This window comes from Gorilla gorilla, chromosome 17 (genome assembly GCF_029281585.2).
Source record: "Gorilla gorilla gorilla isolate KB3781 chromosome 17, NHGRI_mGorGor1-v2.1_pri, whole genome shotgun sequence".
Taxonomy (NCBI): Eukaryota; Metazoa; Chordata; class Mammalia; order Primates; family Hominidae; genus Gorilla; species Gorilla gorilla.
Genome location: NC_073241.2, coordinates 91,275,672 through 91,293,820, shown reverse-complemented (window position 1 = coordinate 91,293,820; position 18,149 = coordinate 91,275,672). Strand labels below are relative to the sequence as shown.

At 44.2% G+C, this 18,149-nt stretch overlaps 1 protein-coding gene and 1 pseudogene across 2 annotated transcripts in view; both read left to right on the top strand.

Moving 5' to 3' along the window:
* The window catches only part of PIGN (phosphatidylinositol glycan anchor biosynthesis class N), a 291,867-nt gene that overhangs the window by 221,427 nt on the left and 52,291 nt on the right, over positions 1-18,149 (top strand). The gene's annotated exons all lie outside the window — the stretch shown is intronic.
* LOC115931426 (ribose-5-phosphate isomerase-like) lies at positions 10,226-11,159 on the top strand (annotated as a pseudogene).

Sequence of the window (18,149 nt, the reverse complement as noted above, 5' to 3'; positions counted from 1 at the left end):
GGAAATTTATTTAAAAAGGTTTTAGAAAAGGAAAGAGGAAAATTCACTTGGAAGGGACCCAAGTGGGCACCTGAAGGTCAAGTGCCGTGTTTAACCTTGATTTTAGGACTGTATAGGCTTGCCTCTTTCCCATGATTCTTCCCTGAGGGTGGGCTGCCCGCATGTGCAGTGCCCTCCTTACCCTTGGGAGGTGAGCACGTGCAGTGTGTGTAGGAAGCTGCATGCATGCCCATCTAAGGCTTTTTTTTTTTTTTTTTTCTTTTGAGATGGAGTTTCGCTCTGTCACCCAGGCTGGAGTATAATGGCGCCGTCTCAGCTCACTGCAACCTCTGCCTCCTGGGCTCAAGTGATCCTCCTGCCTCAGCCTCCCCGGTAGCTGGGATTACAGGCATGCACCACCGTGCCCAGCTAATTTTGTGTTTTTAGTAGAGACGGGGTTTCTCCATGTTGGTCAGGCTGGTCTCGAATCCTGACCTCAGGTGATCCGCCCGCCTTGGCCTCCCAAAGTGCTAGGATTATAGGCGTGAGCCTCTGCGCCTGACCCCCATCTGAAGCTTTCTTCCCCATTCCGGTGGAGTGCCCCCAGAAGGGCATACTTTGCAATTTTGTCTCTTACTGCACATGCCCCGGAAGTTGCTTCCCCTGATGCCTGCATTCAATGAACACTTTAACATTCACAGCTGTGGATTATCAAGAGATTGTCTCTCCCTGGCACCCTGGCACTGGTTGCATTATCACTTTTAGAGAGGCAGTGTGACAACTGTCGAACCATCACCTGACATGCCTAGTGGGTCGGGGAGAGGGGCCGTCTCCTGCCCGGCTCATGCCTATCTCACTACCTGTAACAGACACACACCAATGATTTCTATACTTGATTATTGAAATCCTTTCCTGAAGTTCAGTTCTCCTTCTTAAAGACTGTCTTAGCCAATACCACATGATCTCACTTAATGTGGACTCTAAAAAAGTTGAAGTCATAGAAGTAGAGGGTAGAGTGGAGGTTACCAGGGCTAGGGTGACAGGCTGGGGAAAGGTGAGATGTTGTTCAAAGGGTACAAAGTTTCAGTTCCACAGGAGGCATAAGTTTTACCCAGCTTGGAGAGTACAGTTAACAGTGATGTATTGTTTATTTCGAAATTGCTAAAAGAGTAAATTTTAAATGTTCTCAATACAAAAAAATGGTAAATATGTAGGGTGAAAGATATGTTAATTAGTTACTTATCCCACAATGTATACATACATCATAACATGCATGTATACATGTTATGAGGTATCATAACATCATTTTGTGCACCATGAATATATATGTCAATTAAAAACAAAATAAAAATTTTAAAATAAAAGTCTTGGGATTCAGTGGATTTAAACTGATATTCTTTTATTAAAACATTTTGGCTAGGCTGGGCGTGGTGGCTCATGCCTGTAATCCCAGCACTTTGGGAGGCCAAGACAGGCAGATCACTTGAGGTCAGGAGTTCGAGACTAGCCTGGCCAACATGACAAAATCCCCTCTCTATTAAAAATATACAAATTAGCTGGGTGTGGTGGTGTGCACCTATAGTCCCAGCTACTCGGGAGGCTGAGGCAGGACAATTGCTTGAACCTGAGAGGCAGAGGTTGCAGTGAGCTGAGCTTGCACCACTGCACTTCAGCCGGGGCGACAGAGCAAGATTCTGTCTCAAAAAAAAAAAAAAAGAAAAAAGAAAATATCTGGGCTAATAATACTTAGAGAAACCTAGGGGAAAAAATGTCCCAATACCTGCTTTAAGCTTTGGAGTAATGTTCTCCTGAGGGCGGCAGAAGCAACAGCATAGGTGAGCTTTCAACCAGCATTCTAAAGCTGGTTGAGGAAATGTCCTGTGAGTCCTCTACACAGAGTGACCACTTACAGAAAACCTCTCTCCTTTGTCTGTTTCCTGTGCCTCCTGCTCCAGGTGGGTGTTCCTGCTCATGGTTCTTTCATGCCATCCCTTCTTTCCCAGACTCATCTCCCTCCTTATCTTCTGACCCACAACCCTCTCTTCATTTCTCAGCCCTCCAGAAACCCCCTGGAGATAAGCTAAAAATAACATGTTTCTTCTAAAGGGAAGGATATACATTCAAGAAAGAAAAAGAGAAAATTTAGAGTGCGAGGGGCCAGAGACAGAAATTAAAAGAGGGGACATACAATAGCCCCAAAGTGGAAACAGCCCAAACTTCCAACAACAGATAGATGGATAAACAAAATGTGGCATATACATACAACAGAATATTACTCAGCCATGAAAAGGAATGAAGTGCTGATACATGTCAATATAGACGAACCCCAAAATGTTATGCTAAGTGAAAGAAACCAGACACAGAATGCCACATATTTTGTGATTCCATTTATAATAAATATCCAGAATAGATGTATCCATAAAGACAGAAGGCAAATTGGGGTTGTCAGGGATGGGCTGTGGAGGTTGGGGTGGGAGGAGATAGGATATGGGTAGGGGCTTTACTTTGGAGTGTTAGAAATGTTTTGGAACTAGATAGAGATGGTGGTTGTACAGCATTGTAGAGGCATTAAATGTCATAAAATTGTTGGCTCTAAAATGGTGAATTTTATATTATGTAAATTTCATCTCAGTAAAGTTAAAAAAATTTATAAAGGGGAGAAAGATGTGTCAGAACTTCCAATTCCACTTCTTTTAGATTTCATAACCTTCACATTGGCCTTTCTCCTAAATTGTGTCTCAGAGAAAGTTTCACATTTAATTTAGATACTAAGCCGCACGGATTGGTCCTGGGTTGACCTCCAAATCTTGTTAAGTATTGAATCAGTCTTCAGTAAAACAGCCCTAATAACAATGGGAAGAATAAAGTCATCCTGTGAGTCAGTGAGAGGACTGGGAATGGATCCCAAGGAGCATTACCTTGCAGTCTCTTCTAAATTCTGTTGATATCTCTCCACGTCCCTGAAACTCCTGACATAATGGAAGATGACTTGTCAAATGATGTCATCCACCCAACCAGGAGAAAAAGCTCAGAGGAGCCTCGAACCTAGGTTACAGATTGCCACGTCCTCTGGAGGCTGTTGCATTCAGATTTGATCGTGCTGTTGGCAGAATTATGAAGCAACATAAAATTTGTCTGGGCTGCTCTTAGCTCACTCTTTTCTGTATCCTTTGACCCTCTCTGGGACCCTGGCTTCTAGGCTACAAGCACCTGGACAGAGCTTCTACCCCTCTACCTCTCCTTTTATTCTTCCATCTATACCAGTATTTAGAAAGGTGACATCGTTTCTCCCTGAGAATGAATTTTACATAAGCGTCTCCTACTAACATTGTTGAAGATATGTCCACTTCGTCGTGAGCCCCAGATATTTTCACAGGGTTGCTGAGCATTGTCAGGACCCTCAGTCCGTCTGGTGATCTGCCTGGTGTGTTCCAGGAAGACACACTGGAGTAATTCACTATTGCAGATCACTGTCAAATATGAAGTCTAGGTACCACAGAGAAGTAGTAGTAGTCAGGGTACCCTAGCTGGTAAACTGACTAAATAGATTGAATTGTAGAAAAATACAGATCTACAAAAGTGATTAAGGTTCTAGCTTTAACTTTGCCCAGAGGCAAATTGCTGGGTTTCTATGCCTAAAAAGGATCAAAGGACCAGTTGACTCAATGGTGCAATTTGCATTAGGTCCATTTAACTCAAAAAAAGTTTTACCTTCAAGGAGTTTATGAGTCATTTCTATATTCTCTTTCCAACATCTATAATACCCTCCTGTAATATGCTCTCATGTTATCCCTGCTTATTGAGATCACAAGAGGGGCCGCCAGGTGATGGAGAGCTAAACTATGATCAGAAAAACGTATCTCTGTACTTGTAGATAATACAGATTTAGCACCTCACTTGGCTGGCCAACCTCTTTTTGCGACTTCAGAATCATTCAATACTATCCATTTTCAAGGAAATGGGGAACACTTCCAAGTTGTTTGTTATTACCATGTACCTATCAGAGTCCCCACTTTCTAGGAACGTAAGGTGTTATCAGTGTCAGATGATCCAATTCACAAGTGGTTGTTAACTGCTGGTCAGCTGAAGATGTCACTGATGCTCTGTCCATTCTTGGGCGCCTCTCAGGGACTTCAGCTTGCACTGCCCATTCAAGTACCAACCACGCACCATAGAATGAGAAGTTGGAGGGAAAATATTTAGGCCTACACTTTGCTCCTAATTTTCCTCATGTTTTAAATGCAAACTAATGGAATCTGCAAGAAATATCAGCAAAGTAAGTGTGCAAATATAGTTGCCAGAGGCCTTTTCAGGATCCTTATCCTTTCAATGAGACTTAGAACACGCCTCTGTCATTTCCTAACATTTTGGTTTGCTGGGTTTTTATTAACTACTTGACATCGATTTTTAGAAATCTTCTTTGGGGGTAGGGACTACATTTTTTCCACTTCTTATTTTCAATATTTATTTTTCCATTCTGAAGCTTAATCTTAGGGGGAAATTCCTTGGTCAGTGTTTGGGAAAATTACTTTTGGGGCTGTTGCCAGACCTCTGGGTGACTTTGAAGTCCAGACAGCACCAAACTAAACATGGTCATAGCCCTTTTGCTGCTATTTGTGTAAGTGTCCGTTGCATTCGGTGCCTCTGGGCAGGCCCAGGGAATCTTTGGAAATTAGATTGATTCCAGTGAATAAATTAACTCAACAGTATTGCACAGATAAAATCAACCTTATTTTGATGACTCTGGAATGGATGAACATTTGTAAATATGCCTTACATTTCCAAAATAACATGGGCTAAAGAAGTGACAGAAGTCATTACTTTTAAATCTTCTATCAACATCATTTTAGGAGATTTTAGGAGTCAAACTGAGGGATAATAGTTTGGAAACTTTTGTGGAATTTTTTGTAAGGCTAAATATCCGATATTGCCAAGGGGTGTGGTGGTGCTAATACATGAGGATGACTTATTAGGGGAAGTTCAGCTCCTTTTCCAGGTGCCTAAGACATTACTTTGACAACCTGTTGAGGAAATTAACCCATGACATTGGTAACAGAGAAAAGATAGAATGCACCACCCTTTTTTCATCTGCTTAACCAGGCCCTCTATTTGTCTTATATTTGTTTCACCCATCTGCATTCCGTAATGTAGATTGGTACTGCTACTGTTCCTCACACTCCAAATCTTTGACACTGTTAAATCTTGAGAGGATAAAATAGCTCTCAGACTCCATGGAGGGCAATGACAGAATTGGTATGGTTACTACCGGGTATTCAGGGAAAGTCCATATGTATAAAGATTTCTCCATGTTTCTGAGCTTTGATCACCATGATTTTGTATTTAGTAATAGACCTAGTATAGTATTTATCTTTTGCTGCATAATAAATTGTCCCCAAACTTAACAGCTGCAAACAATAGCAACCATCCATTATGTCACAGTTTTTGAGAGTCAGGAGAGAGGTGGTTCTGGCTCAGGGTCTCTTATGTTGTTGGCCAGGGCTCCAGGCATCTGAAGGCTTGAGTAAGGTTGGAAGAAGATCCACTTCTTTTTTTTTTTTTTTTTTTTTCAAGATGGAGTCTTGCTCTGTTGCCCAGGCTGGAGTGCAGTGGTGTGAGCTCGGCTCACTGCTCAGCTCACTGCAACCTTCACCCCCAAGGTTCAAGCAGTTCTCTTGCCTCAGCCTCCCAAGTAGCTGGGATTACAGGCGCTGGCCATGATGCCTAGCTAATTTTTGTATTTGTTTGTTTGTTTGTTTTGAGACGGTGTCTTGCTCTGTCGCCCAGACTGGAGTGCAGTGGCTCTATCTAGGCTCACTGCAAGCTCTGCCTCCCGGGTTCACACCATTCTCCTGCCTCAGCCTCCTGAGTAGCTGGGACTACAGGTGCCCGCCACCACGCCCGGCTAATTTTTTGTATTTTTAGTAGAGGTGGGGTTTCACCACGTTGGCCAGGCTGATCTCGAACTCTGGGCCTCAAGTGATCTGCCCGTCTCAGCCTCCCAAAGTGCTGGGATTACAGGCATGAGCCACTGTGCCTGGCCTGTGGAAGACCCACTTCTAAGAAAGCTCACTCACAGGGTTGGTAAATTGATGCTGCTTTTTGGCAGAAAGCCTCACTTGCTCACCGTGCAGAATTCTCCATGGGGTACTTGAGTGTCTTTGTGACATGGTAACTGGGTTCTCCCAGAGTGAGTGATGGAAGAAAAACAGAGGACACAATGTCTTTTATGAGCATGGATGTCACGGACCATCAATTCTGCACATCCTTTTGCTCCGCAGGCCATCCCTATTCATTGTGGGAGAGGAGGACATGCCAGGAGAAAGAATCATTGAGTGCTGTCTTGGAGACTGCCTACCACACCTAGAATTACTCTGCCATGATACCTTGGACCAGGTGGAGTCTTGGGGAGCTAGGAAGGCATCTGTTTTTTGTGGCTTCTTTGTGGACTACAGTCTTGCCTTCTTCCTAGGCATCTCCCTAGTGAGGTCTCCCTGGCTGGCTGACTGCTTTGTTTCCAAGCCTTTAGAAATTTCTCCTATGGGCTGGGCATGGTGGCTGATGCCTGTAATCCCAGCACTGTGGGAGGCCAAGGTAGGTGGATCACCTGAGGTCAGGAGTTTGAGACCAGCCTGGCCAACATGGTGAAACCCGGTCTCTACTAAAACTACAAAAATTAGCTGGGCATGGTGGCACACACCAGTTATCCCAGCTACTCGGGAGGCTGAGGTGGAAGAATCACTTGAACCCAGGAGGTGGAGGTTGCAGTGAGCTGAGATCATGCCACTGCACTCCAGCCTGGGTGACAGAGCGACACTCCATAGAAAAAAAAAAAAAAAGAAAGAAAGAAAAGAAAAAAGAAATTTCTCCTATGGCTGGACTTCAACCTTAAAGCTCCCCAGAATCAGCACATTGCAGAGATGGAAAGGTCAACAGTGGTCTGATTCCCTTCTTTTATTATAAGGAGCTATCATTATTCACAAGGTCAATCTAAGATAGTTCTTAGACAGATCACCTGTAATAACCTATAACCTGTGGCTCAAAAGTGAGGGGTCTGGAAATTTCCCTTAGTGATTTGGGCTACTAAGATCCAGAGGGTTGAGAGTTGAAGAGTTACCCTTATACTCCTTCTCTCCTTATTTTAATACTGTGTACTCCCCTGTACACCTAGACCCTTGTCATTGTGTGAATGAATGAACAGATAATTGATTTTCAATAAGGAGATGGGAAAATTGCTGAAGACCTTTGATGCCAGGAGTGTGGAGAAGGGGAAGCACTGAAGAGAGGTTTGTCCCAGTATATGCTCCTCCCACTAATTTGGCAGGGATGTGGGTTACGCCAGAGACTGGAGGAATAAGTGGACCAAACCTCTCTTACTCAAATCCTCCCTTCCTTGGGCTTCACTGTCAAATTTCCAAACCAACCATCTTTTCCAGAAAGGGTCCATAGACTGGGCATGATGGCTCACACCTGTTATCCCAACACTTTGGGAGGCCGAGGCAGGAGGGTGTCTTGAGCCCAGGAGTTTGAGACCAGCCTGGGCAACATAGGAAGACCCCATCTCTACAAAAAAAAAAAAAAAAAAATTAGCCGAGTCTGGTGATGTGCACCTATAGTCCTGGCTACTCGGGAGGCTGAGATGGGAGGATCACTTGAGCCAGAGAAGTCAAGGCTGCAGTGAGCCATAATTGCACCACTTCACTCCGGCCTGGGTGACAAAGTAAGACTCTGTCTCAAATAAATAGAAGAAAAAGGGTCCATAGGATTCACTGCTCCTTAGTCCTCATGGCTGTCCACGTGTGCATAACTTCCGGCAAGGTCAACTGGACCGAAACAGAAGTCATTTCCTTAGGCGTGAAACAAATAAGGCATGAAAAACTAAAAGGTAAACAACTGTATTTTTTTGAGGGTTGGGACTCTAGCAAAGTATCAGAATTAAGGCAGGCCTTTGAGGTTTTCTTTCTTTAAAATGATGCTTGATTGATCTCCTCAGTCTATACTTTGTGAACACAGTGTCCAATGCAGACAGCCTTGCTTGCTTCATAGAAAAAAACCACAGCTCTTCTCATTGTGGCTCTAGCCTATGGAGTGATGATTCTCCCTATGTATGTTCTATCTGGGCCAATCCCAGAGAAGTTTAAGACACTATTGTTCCAGGGGAAGAGCGATAAAATAGCTAGCATGGATGATTTATACCTGGAACTCATTAAATTTGTTTCCTCTTCTACATCTAAGCTAGCCACATATTTTTTGCTGTGGTTTGCTGGCATTTTCCCATCCATCTGGACACATGCCAGAGATAACCCCTCTCATAAAGAACTTTGGAACTATGACTTGAAATAGTGCAGACTTGCATCATTTTTAGCTGTTTGGCAAAGTGGCTTGAAAAATGTGAGTACTTGAAGATTTCAAACTGTTGGCAATAATAGGATCTTCTGTTTCCAGGAACACTCTCAGGCTTTTAGGTCTTGTTGTTCTGCTTAAATTATACCAGGTACTAGCCATATTTCTAAGAGTATTTCCTAACGTGGGGTCTAAGGATTGTTGGTCGTGTGTGTGTGTGTGTGTGTGTGTGTATGAGACAGAGGAAGATACAGAGACAGAAAGAGACAGAAAGATGGAGAAAAAGAGACAAAAAGAGACAAAGAGGCAGAGATAGAGTCCTCACTCTTGACTGCAGCTCGTGAAGGAGTTCTTAGAAGCAACTGACACTATTGTCAGAGCATCAAAAATTGGAGTGGGAGAATTAGGTGAAGGCTGAATGAAATGTCAGAGAAGGTTGTAAGGACAGAAAGCAGTCATTCACATTAAGAGGTGAAGGAATATTGTCATAGAATAAAGGGAAGGAAAGATAATTTAAAGAAAACAATAGAGGTCTTAGACAATCTGCTTGATGATCAAGAATTTCTGACAGCAAGAAATAGAAGAATGTACACTTCTCAGAAAAGAGACCATTGGATTAGCATAGAAGGAACCTCCCAAGTTCTTCTGAAGGATGTGGCCCCTGCCCAGCCAATTGGAAGAGAACAGCCAAAAAGTTTCTTTGTAGTAGAGGATACACTGTGACCTCAAGAAACAACTCGTAGCTTCTCTCTAACTTAGGGGAACACAAGGAATCCCTGAGAAACCTAGAAGAGCTGATTAAGCTGAGTCACAGCAGGATACAGTGGCTCACGCCTGTAATCCCAGCACTTTGGGAGGCCGAGGCAGGAGGATTACTTCAGTGGGAGTGTTTGAGAGCAGCCTGGGCAACATAGGGAGACCCCATCTCTATAAAAACAAAACAAAAACAAATATTGATTATAATCATATATGTGCATGGTATTGCATGCCTGTGATCCCAGCTACTCGGGAGGCTGAGGTGGGAGGATTGCTGGAGCCCAGGAGGTCAAGGCTGCTTTGAGCCAGGATTGTGCCAATGCACTCCAGCCTGAGCAACAGAGAGATATCTCGTTTCAAAAAGAAAAAAAGAAAAGGAAAAAGTTGAGTCACATTTATGACAGGCTGGAGGAATGAACAAAGAAAAGCTAAGAAAAGGGAAAAGATCCAGGGATGTCTGATGGAACCATTCATGTAAGCCAATGGGTGCCGCCAGTGCTCATAAAGACAATACCTGCCTCATCTCAGATGAAAAAATATGGCGCATGAAGACATAAGTGTTTGTATTGTTACATAACTAGTACGTGAGCATCATTCTTGTCTTCCCACGGGGTTTGGAGGACTTCATAGTGGTAAGCATGTCACAAACAGATGAGAGTTAGTGAGCACCTCATGCATAATCCATCCAGCATCACAGGCCTTGTCCCCTGCCTGCTTCCCTCCGCAGCCTCGAGAAAAGTGAACAGCTCTCTCTCTGCTGCTCACACCAATTGGTGCTCCTGGGGTAGCAGATGACTAGACAATGGAAATATTTTATAGATCCTGTGATTTCAAGAGTAGAAAAAGTAGCTTTTTGAAGAGGAGAAATCACTTAGAGGAAGTGACTAGGGCTGGTCGGCTTTTTATGGTGGTTCCTTTGCCCCCAAAACCTCTGCCCCTGGTGTTGGTTTATGAAAAATCACAACAGCAGGGATTGTTTGGGATAAGATGTGTCTTCTAGGGGCAGGATGTGGCAGGCTATTAGTCATTCATCATCAACGTGGATCGGCTGGTGCAGACTGTTTCCTCTATGAGAGCTGATAGTGGTTGTACCGAGGCAACGGACGTTTGATTTGAAAGCAACTGAGGAGCAATTGGGTGATTGTGGAGCATGGAGCATTTTGAAGGGATGAGAAGGGGTGGGATGCTTCAGTGGGAGCTAGAGAGCAGCTCCCAACCGTGGAGACTAAGAATTGAGGGAGCAGGCCAAAAAGAACAGCCCGAGAAACTTCTCCAGACCCTAATGTAATGGGACGACAGAAATCACAGAGCAGACACCAGAGTGAGGCATCAGGAGGCAGTGCCCCGGGCCCTTCAGCAACCTCTACAGGCGGCTGCTGGTGCTGCTCTGGGGTGGGCTGGGGGTGCATCCTCCAGCGGAGGTGGGAACAGCTGGAACCTCCAGGGCTCCCACGTGCAGCTCTCAGGGCAGACACAGTCCAGGACCTGCTGCAGTGCTGGCAGCACAAGCACCAGCTATGGGAACTCCAACAGCATCTGCCTGGCCCCCTCCATGATGTCCAAGGCCAAGGAGGCTAAGAACTGGCAGGACACGGGGTGGTGGAGAACCACATGAGGAATAACCAAGTGCTGGGAACTGGAAGTGGTTCTACAAGTGTCCATGCTGTGCAGCGAGTAGCTGAAAGGTGAAGCAGGAGATTCTGACCTGGTCTGCATTCCCACTTCCCTCCAGGCCTGTCAGCTTCTTTCCCGTCATCAGAAAAGATTCAAAGAACCCTGGGGATCAGTGGCACAAGGGAATCCCAGTGGCCTTCGTCCCAGTGAGCTGAGCTATGAGCCAGAAGTTTACGGGTGTGGTTGAATTCCAAATGGCTGTCAACAAGGCAGGTCCAGTGGTGACAGATAATGGGAATTTTATCTTGGACTGGAAGTTTGACCAGGTACATAAATGGGGTGAAGTGAACAGAGCTGCCAGAATGGTCCCACGTGTGGTGGACACAGGCCTGTTCATCCACATGGCTGAGAGAGCCTACTTCAGGATGCAGGATGGCTCAGTGAAGAGGAGGGAACAGCCTTTCTGTTGACCTTGCAAGCAGCAGAGTGTCTTCACCCTCGAACCACAGGTCACAGCCAAGGGGGATGTTTCTTTCCAGGGGCCTTTGCCTTCATGTGTCTGTGCCAGGGTGGACAACTGGCAGAAGGGAGAAGGCAGGGCAGTTAAATCCAGTCTTCTGAAGTATTGTTATTAAATATCTTTTTTTTTTTTTGAGATAGGGTCTTGCTCTGTCACCCAGGCTGGAGTGCAGTGGCGTGATCTTGGCTCACTGCAGCCTCCGTTTCCTGGGTTCAAGCAATTCTCTTGCCTCAGCCTTCCAAATAGCTGGGATTACAGGTGCCCACCACCATTCCCAGCTAATTTTTGTATTTTTCGTAGAGACAGGGTTTTGCCATGTTGACCAGGCTGGTCTCGAACTCCTGACCCGAAGTGATCTGCCTGCCTTGGCTTTCCAAAGTGCTGGGATTACAGGTGTGAGCCACTGTGCCCAGCCTGTTATTAAATATCTTTTAAAAGAGAGAAATAGAAATATATATTTTTACTATTAAAGTATTCAGGGTTTTTTAATAAAGATAAAAAAAGAGAAATCATAGTGAGGTCTGAGGATGGGTTTCCTGAGTTGTGCGCTTGGAATAGTAGTGGGAATTAGGGTAAAAGAGTTCACTTTAGGAAATCAGAATTTAGTGTTTCTTCGCTGCAGGACTCCTCTGAGACTTTAATATGCTAATGAGCATCATGCATATCCAAAAAAGACTGCAATATAAAGTGTGTAACAAGTTTATTTTAGCAAACATTTGAAGGGCATCTCAGGGGATTAGTGGTCAACAGGATACATTTTCGACGAATAAATTCTTGTTTATTTGAAACGTCGACATCTAAAATCTTGGGCAGTATTTTCACCTCCGAACTTCAGGTGAAAAGGTGGTGTTAGTTGGGCCATCTGTTTTCTTTCTAATTCTGGAATCTATACCCATAAGAAATGCAAGCAGGTACCATCTGAATGAAGATTGATGGGGCAATGGAAGGAGGTAGGAAAGGCAGCAAAGGCAAAAGTCAGCATTATGAAATCCTCCCAATGCCAAGTGACTCTGAAAAACAGGAGGGGAATGCATTTCCTCCTGCACTCCTCATTCCACAGCTGTGGGACCCACAGTTCAGAGCACCCCATGCTGCAGTTACTAACTTTTCCTCTCCACTGACAATTCACAGACCTGCCCAGCATGTCTCTGTTAAGTCCTACAAGTTTTATCTCCTAAATGGCTCTTGTATTAGCCTGTTCTCACATTGCTGTAAAGAAATACCTGAGACTGGTTAATTTATACAGAAAAGAGGTTTAATTGGCTCATGATTCTGCAGGCTGTACAGGAAGCATGATGCTGGCAACTGCATGGCCTCTGAGGAGGCCTCAGGAAACTTACAGTCATGGCAGAAGGCAAAAGGGGAAGTGAGACGTTTCATATTGGCCAGAGCAGGAGGAAAAATGTGGGGGAGATACTACCTACTTTTAAACAACCATATCTCATGAGAACTCACTCACTATCATGAGAATAGCACTAGGTAGATGGAGCTAAACCATCAGAAACCACACCCATGGTACATTCACCTCCCACCAGGCCCCACTTCCAACACTGAGGGTTACAACTGAGCATGAGATTTGGGTGGGGACATAGATCCAAACCGTATCAGCTCTCAAATAGAACTAGTATGTGATCTAGCAACACCACTGCTGGGTATATATCCAAACAAAAAGACATCCATATATTTAAGAAATATCTGCACCTCCCATGTCTGCTGCAGCACTATTCACAATAGCCAAGATATGGAATCAGCTTAAGTGTCCATCAGTGGATGAATGGATAAAGAAAATATGGTACATATACATAATGGAATACTATTCAGCCTTAAAAAGAATGAAATCCTGTCATTTGCAACAACATGGATGAAACTGGAGGACATTATATTAAGTGAAATAAGCGAGGCACAGAAAGACAAATACTGCATCTTCTCACTCATATGTGAGAGCTAAAAAAAACTGAACTCATGGAGATAGAGAGCAGAATGCTGGTTACCAGAGGCTGGAAAGGGCAGTCTGGAGCAGGGGATAGCGAGAGGATGGTTAGTAGGTACAAAAATACAGTTAGATAGAAGGAATAAGATCTAGTGTTTAGTTGCACAATAGGGCAACTGTAGTTAACAATAATTTCTTATGTATTTTAAAATAACTGAAAAAGTGGAATTGGAATGTTACTAACACAAAGAAGTGATAAATGCTTGAGGTGATAGATACCCCACTTACCCAAATTTGATCATTATACCTTGTATGCTTGTAGCAAAATATCACATGCACCCCACAAATGTGTACGACTACTATGTATCCACAGTAATTAAAAATTTTAAAATATTTAGAAATAGCTCTCAAATCTGTTCCTTCCCTCCGACTCTAATAGTTCCCTAATCTCACACCTGATCTCCCAGCATAGGGCACCACGGGGCTCTCCCGTGTCTGCTCCAGCCCCATCTAGATCATCCTCCGTGCTGCAGTCCCAGCTTCAAACACAAATCAAATCAGGTCAGCACGCCCACCCACCTGCCTCTAGTTGAAAGTCCTCTCATTTTTTCTCGCAGCATGGAGAATCCTTTACTGAGGCTCGGAAGGCCCTGTGTGGCTGCCCCTCACACACCTCTCCTGCCTCTTCTCACCCACACTGTCCCTTGCTCCCTGAAACCCAGCCACATGGGCCCCCTTCCCGCAGATTCCCTGGTGCCATCTGCCATAGGACCTTGGCACATGTGGCCCTCTCTTCTTTTGCTACCCTCCCGCTTTCAGCTCAATCACATTTTCTTAGGGCATGCTTTTCTGGTCTCTCTGGCTGGTTCAGATCCTCCTGTAAGCCCTCATGGTACCATGCACCCCTCCTGTTGACTTCCTGCAGCTGCACTTTGTGTTGATATCTGTGACTGTGTGATTAGTGTCTGCCTTTTGCATTGGGAAGGCCAGTCATATGTTCCATGAGGACAGGCAGTCTTTGTCCATTGTTGCAACTCAACTGCTTAGCATGGTGCCTCATAAATAAGAGAACATCAATCTGGTAATACTATTTTATTTCATGGCTTGAGTGATTGGTTGGACCTAAATCCCTTGACAGCAGAGGTTTCTGCCTGAGGTCCATGGAGTATATATATACCCTTCTACAAAATGTATACAAATATTTGTGCAGTTATGTTTTTCTGAGGGAAAGTGTGCACAGAGGGCTCTATGAACTGCTCCTCTTCCTGCCAAAAAGTTAACCATGGTGGTCCTATAATTATTTGGATTTTCAAAAGAATTACCTCTTACCGAAATGGATCTTAAATAACTAACGTGTCAGGCACAGGAGTGGTTAAGGCCAAGTTCTGACTGATTGGACGGTAAAAGTACAATGAGACACTCTCAGTGTATTGCTTACCTAGAGAGAAAGGAAAGACCCACCAAAGTGCCAGTTCCCCACGGTCCTTTTCCCACATGTGACAGAGCAGGACACCAAGGCAGAAGAAACCATGACTACAGCTTGAGTTGGGAGGAACCCTGTTGCCGAGAGCCCAGTCTTAGACGGCAGCTAAGCAGGTTCATCATCTGCAGTTTTTTTTTCCCAAGAGGGCAAGGAAGGAAACCTCATTCTTCTTCACAACCTGGGATATGATGGGAATTAACCTTCTAACAGCCTCCCAGAAGAGACGGGCAGGGAAGGGGACAGGGCCTTCCAGGGAGGGCCGTAAGTTGCTCTGCCGGCTCAGAGGAGCTGCGATTCAAGTCTCCTCTGCCTGCAGCACTTATGTGGACATGTGCAGGGTGTCCCAGGTGCCAGGGGGAGCAGCTTCTTTACAACAGGTTAACAACAGAGCGTGAATATTTCTAGGCAGAATGAGAGAGGATCATGTTGGCCCATCCAGTCATTCAGTGTGCAGGCAGAATATTTCTCACTGCTGCTTCTCTCCTGGTTTCAAACTGCCGGAAACTCTTCCTGCTTTTCATTCCTCTAATTGCTTACAGTCTCTAAAACCTCAAATGCTTATTTATGTTTTTGTCCCCTAATGGTTCTCACAACAGCAGCAGTGGACCAGAGCTGTCTAGTTGTAAGAATAAGAATTTTCTGGATCCAGAGCCGGAATTGTTAGGGAGGACTGTGGGGATGCATTCTGCATTTCTCTTTCTTTCCTTTCTTTTCTTTCTTTCTTTTTCTTTCTTTCTTTCTTTCTTTCTTTCTTTCTTTCTTTCTTTCTTTCTTTCTTTCTTTTCTTTCTTTCTTTCCTTCGTTCTTTCTTTCTCTCTCTTTCCTTCCTTCCTTCCTTCTTTCTTTCTTTCTTTTTTTTTTTTTTTTTTGAGATGGAGTCTCACTCTGTCTCCCAGGCTGGAGTGCAGTGGCACGATCTTGGCTCACTGCAAGCTCTGCCTCCCAGGTTCAAGCAATTCTTCTGCCTCAGCCTCCCGAGTAGCTGGGATTACAGGCATCTGCTACCACGCCCGGCTAATTTTTGTATTTTTAGTAGAGATGGGGTTTTGTTATGTTGGCCAGGCTGATCTCGAATGCCTGACCTCGGGTGATCCACCTGCCTCAGCCTCCCAAAGTGCTGGGATTACAGTCATGAGCCACCTAGCTCAGCCACATTCCGCATTTCTAACAATTGCTTGAAAATGCACTGTTTAGGAGTGGAGAATTGTTTGTATTTAAGAGACAGCCTCAGGTAGTGGAAAGCCCAGTTTTGCTGCTGAGAATGTGTGGTGGTGATGATTCATGGATCCGTGGATAAAAATGCTGTCTGCTCCCTGTCTCTGGTGAGCTGACTGTAACAAGGCCTCCAGTGAGGCTTGCGGAGACTCGCTCAAGCTCCCCGGAGGAGGTGAGGGAAAATCCCAGAAGATGCAAATTGAGTTCTCTTACAGTGAAAGGACATAGCCCCTGGTGATAAGCAGCCCACACTCTGGTTTTAATAAGCTTGAGGTTTGGTACTTCTTAGTAATGAGCAGAATTTAAAGGAAATGAAACCAACTCAGAAGTTTTAGCTCATTTGTTGTATAGCAGAAAGTACCAATTAGTGATTGGAATAGCGGTAGGTAATGTCTTGCAACGAAGTGACAAGGTAGAAAAAGGATTTGGTATTTCTCCAGCCTACTTTACGGCTGATAGAATTTTGGTCTCTCTCTCACAAAATAATGTGTAGACCCTTATCTAATTAGGAAACAAGGTGATTGGCTGTCCAAGGCAATGTCATGCCTGAGTAGCATTAGTAAGATCCTCCTTAGTCCAGGAACTGTGGCATGTTTAAAGCCATTGTAATGTTAGCATCAACAACCCTGGAAGGAGTTTTTTTTTTTTTTTTAATTCACCCCGAGAGAATGTTTTCAGTGGAACTCAGCGACATCCTGAAGTTGAAATAAATGTCCATGTATCTCCAAGCAAATGCCCCATGTCTCTTACATTTAACCATACAGAAGAAACAGTAAACAGCATGAATCCTTTCATTTTCCTGGGTAATAGGTAAGTGGCAAAAAGAATTGGCTTTTGACATTGAAGGAGACCCTAAAACTCTGACCTACTGAATGTGTTGCTGACAGCAGTGTAACCACATTGGGGTAGTGCTGGAGATGGGGCCAATCACCATGAAAAACCCTGAACCAACTAGCTGGGCATGGTGGCGGGCTCCTGTAATCCCAGCTACTCTGGAGGCTGAGGCAGGAGAATCGCTTGAACCCGGGAGGTGGAGGCTTCAGTAAGCCAAGATCGCGCCACTGCACTCTAGCCTGGGAGACAGAGCTAGACTCTGTTTCCGAAAAAGGAAATGCAGAATGCGTCACCACAGTCCTCCCTAACAATTCCAGCCCTGGATCCAGAAAATTTTTATTCTTACAACTAGACAGCTCTGGTCCACTGCTGGTGTTATGAGAACAATTAGGGGGCAAAAAGATAAATAAGCGTTTGAGGTTTTAGAGACTGTAAGCAATTAGAGGAATGAAAAGCGGGAAGAGTTTCCAACAGTTGAAACCCTGAAGCATTCCAGGGTTTTCCCTCCAGGAACCTCAAGGGCCACATGAAGGAACACTGGACTTTCTGTAGGATCACTGCTCTTTTGGCATCCATGGAGTCACAGTGAAGGACATTCCCAACAATGTTTTGGGTGGCTGATGGGAAGACAGTGGTCATGGAACCAGAGGATTTGGAAAAACTTACAAACGAAGACACAAACTGGAAACGCAATCCTTGAGTTCTTAAAGGCTTTCTCAGACATGACCTTGATTTGTGCTTTTTTGCCTCTGAAATGGGAGTATAATTCTGCTCTTTCAAAGGTACCATAAGGGCTGATGAATTAAACAACATAAATTATTTTTGCAAATATAAAACTCTAATACAAATAAAGAAATCATAGTAAATATAGACCCTTCATAGCCTATAGAAAGAATTAATGTGGATGCAGAAAGCTATTCTATTTAAATGGTTAAAAAATGAGTAGCAGTTCCTTTCTGTTTGGATTTTAATTTAAGCCTAGGGATTTATGTGAGGAAACACCTGACTGAGCATGGACAAGGACAATTATTTGGAGAGAAAAATATGATTTTGAAATTCACACCCAGTGCCAGGGCTCTGAAGGTGCATGCCAGGTTTCAGGGAACATTGTCTGGTGTCGGGGGAGTACACATGCAGAAATTTACTTTGCTTCTGATTTATATAGTATGAGACAAAAATAAAACATGGGTGACCGTTTCCCTGAGATCTCAGGAATGTTATAAGGGATGTTGTTAATAGAAGGAAACAAATGGAAAAAATTCCTCTGCTCCCATTTAAAAATGTCACCACACTGAAGAGGAAACCTGTAATAGTGCTTATCTCTCAATACAGTTTTGCATCTGAGCTTGGCCAAAGATGTCTCCACGTTTCTCCCTGTTTTGCTTAAGCATCCCAATTCCAATGCCTAATAAACCGATAGCATCCTAGTATTGTTAGGCACACCCAGAGTGAAACCTAATAACTGAAAGCCCATATCA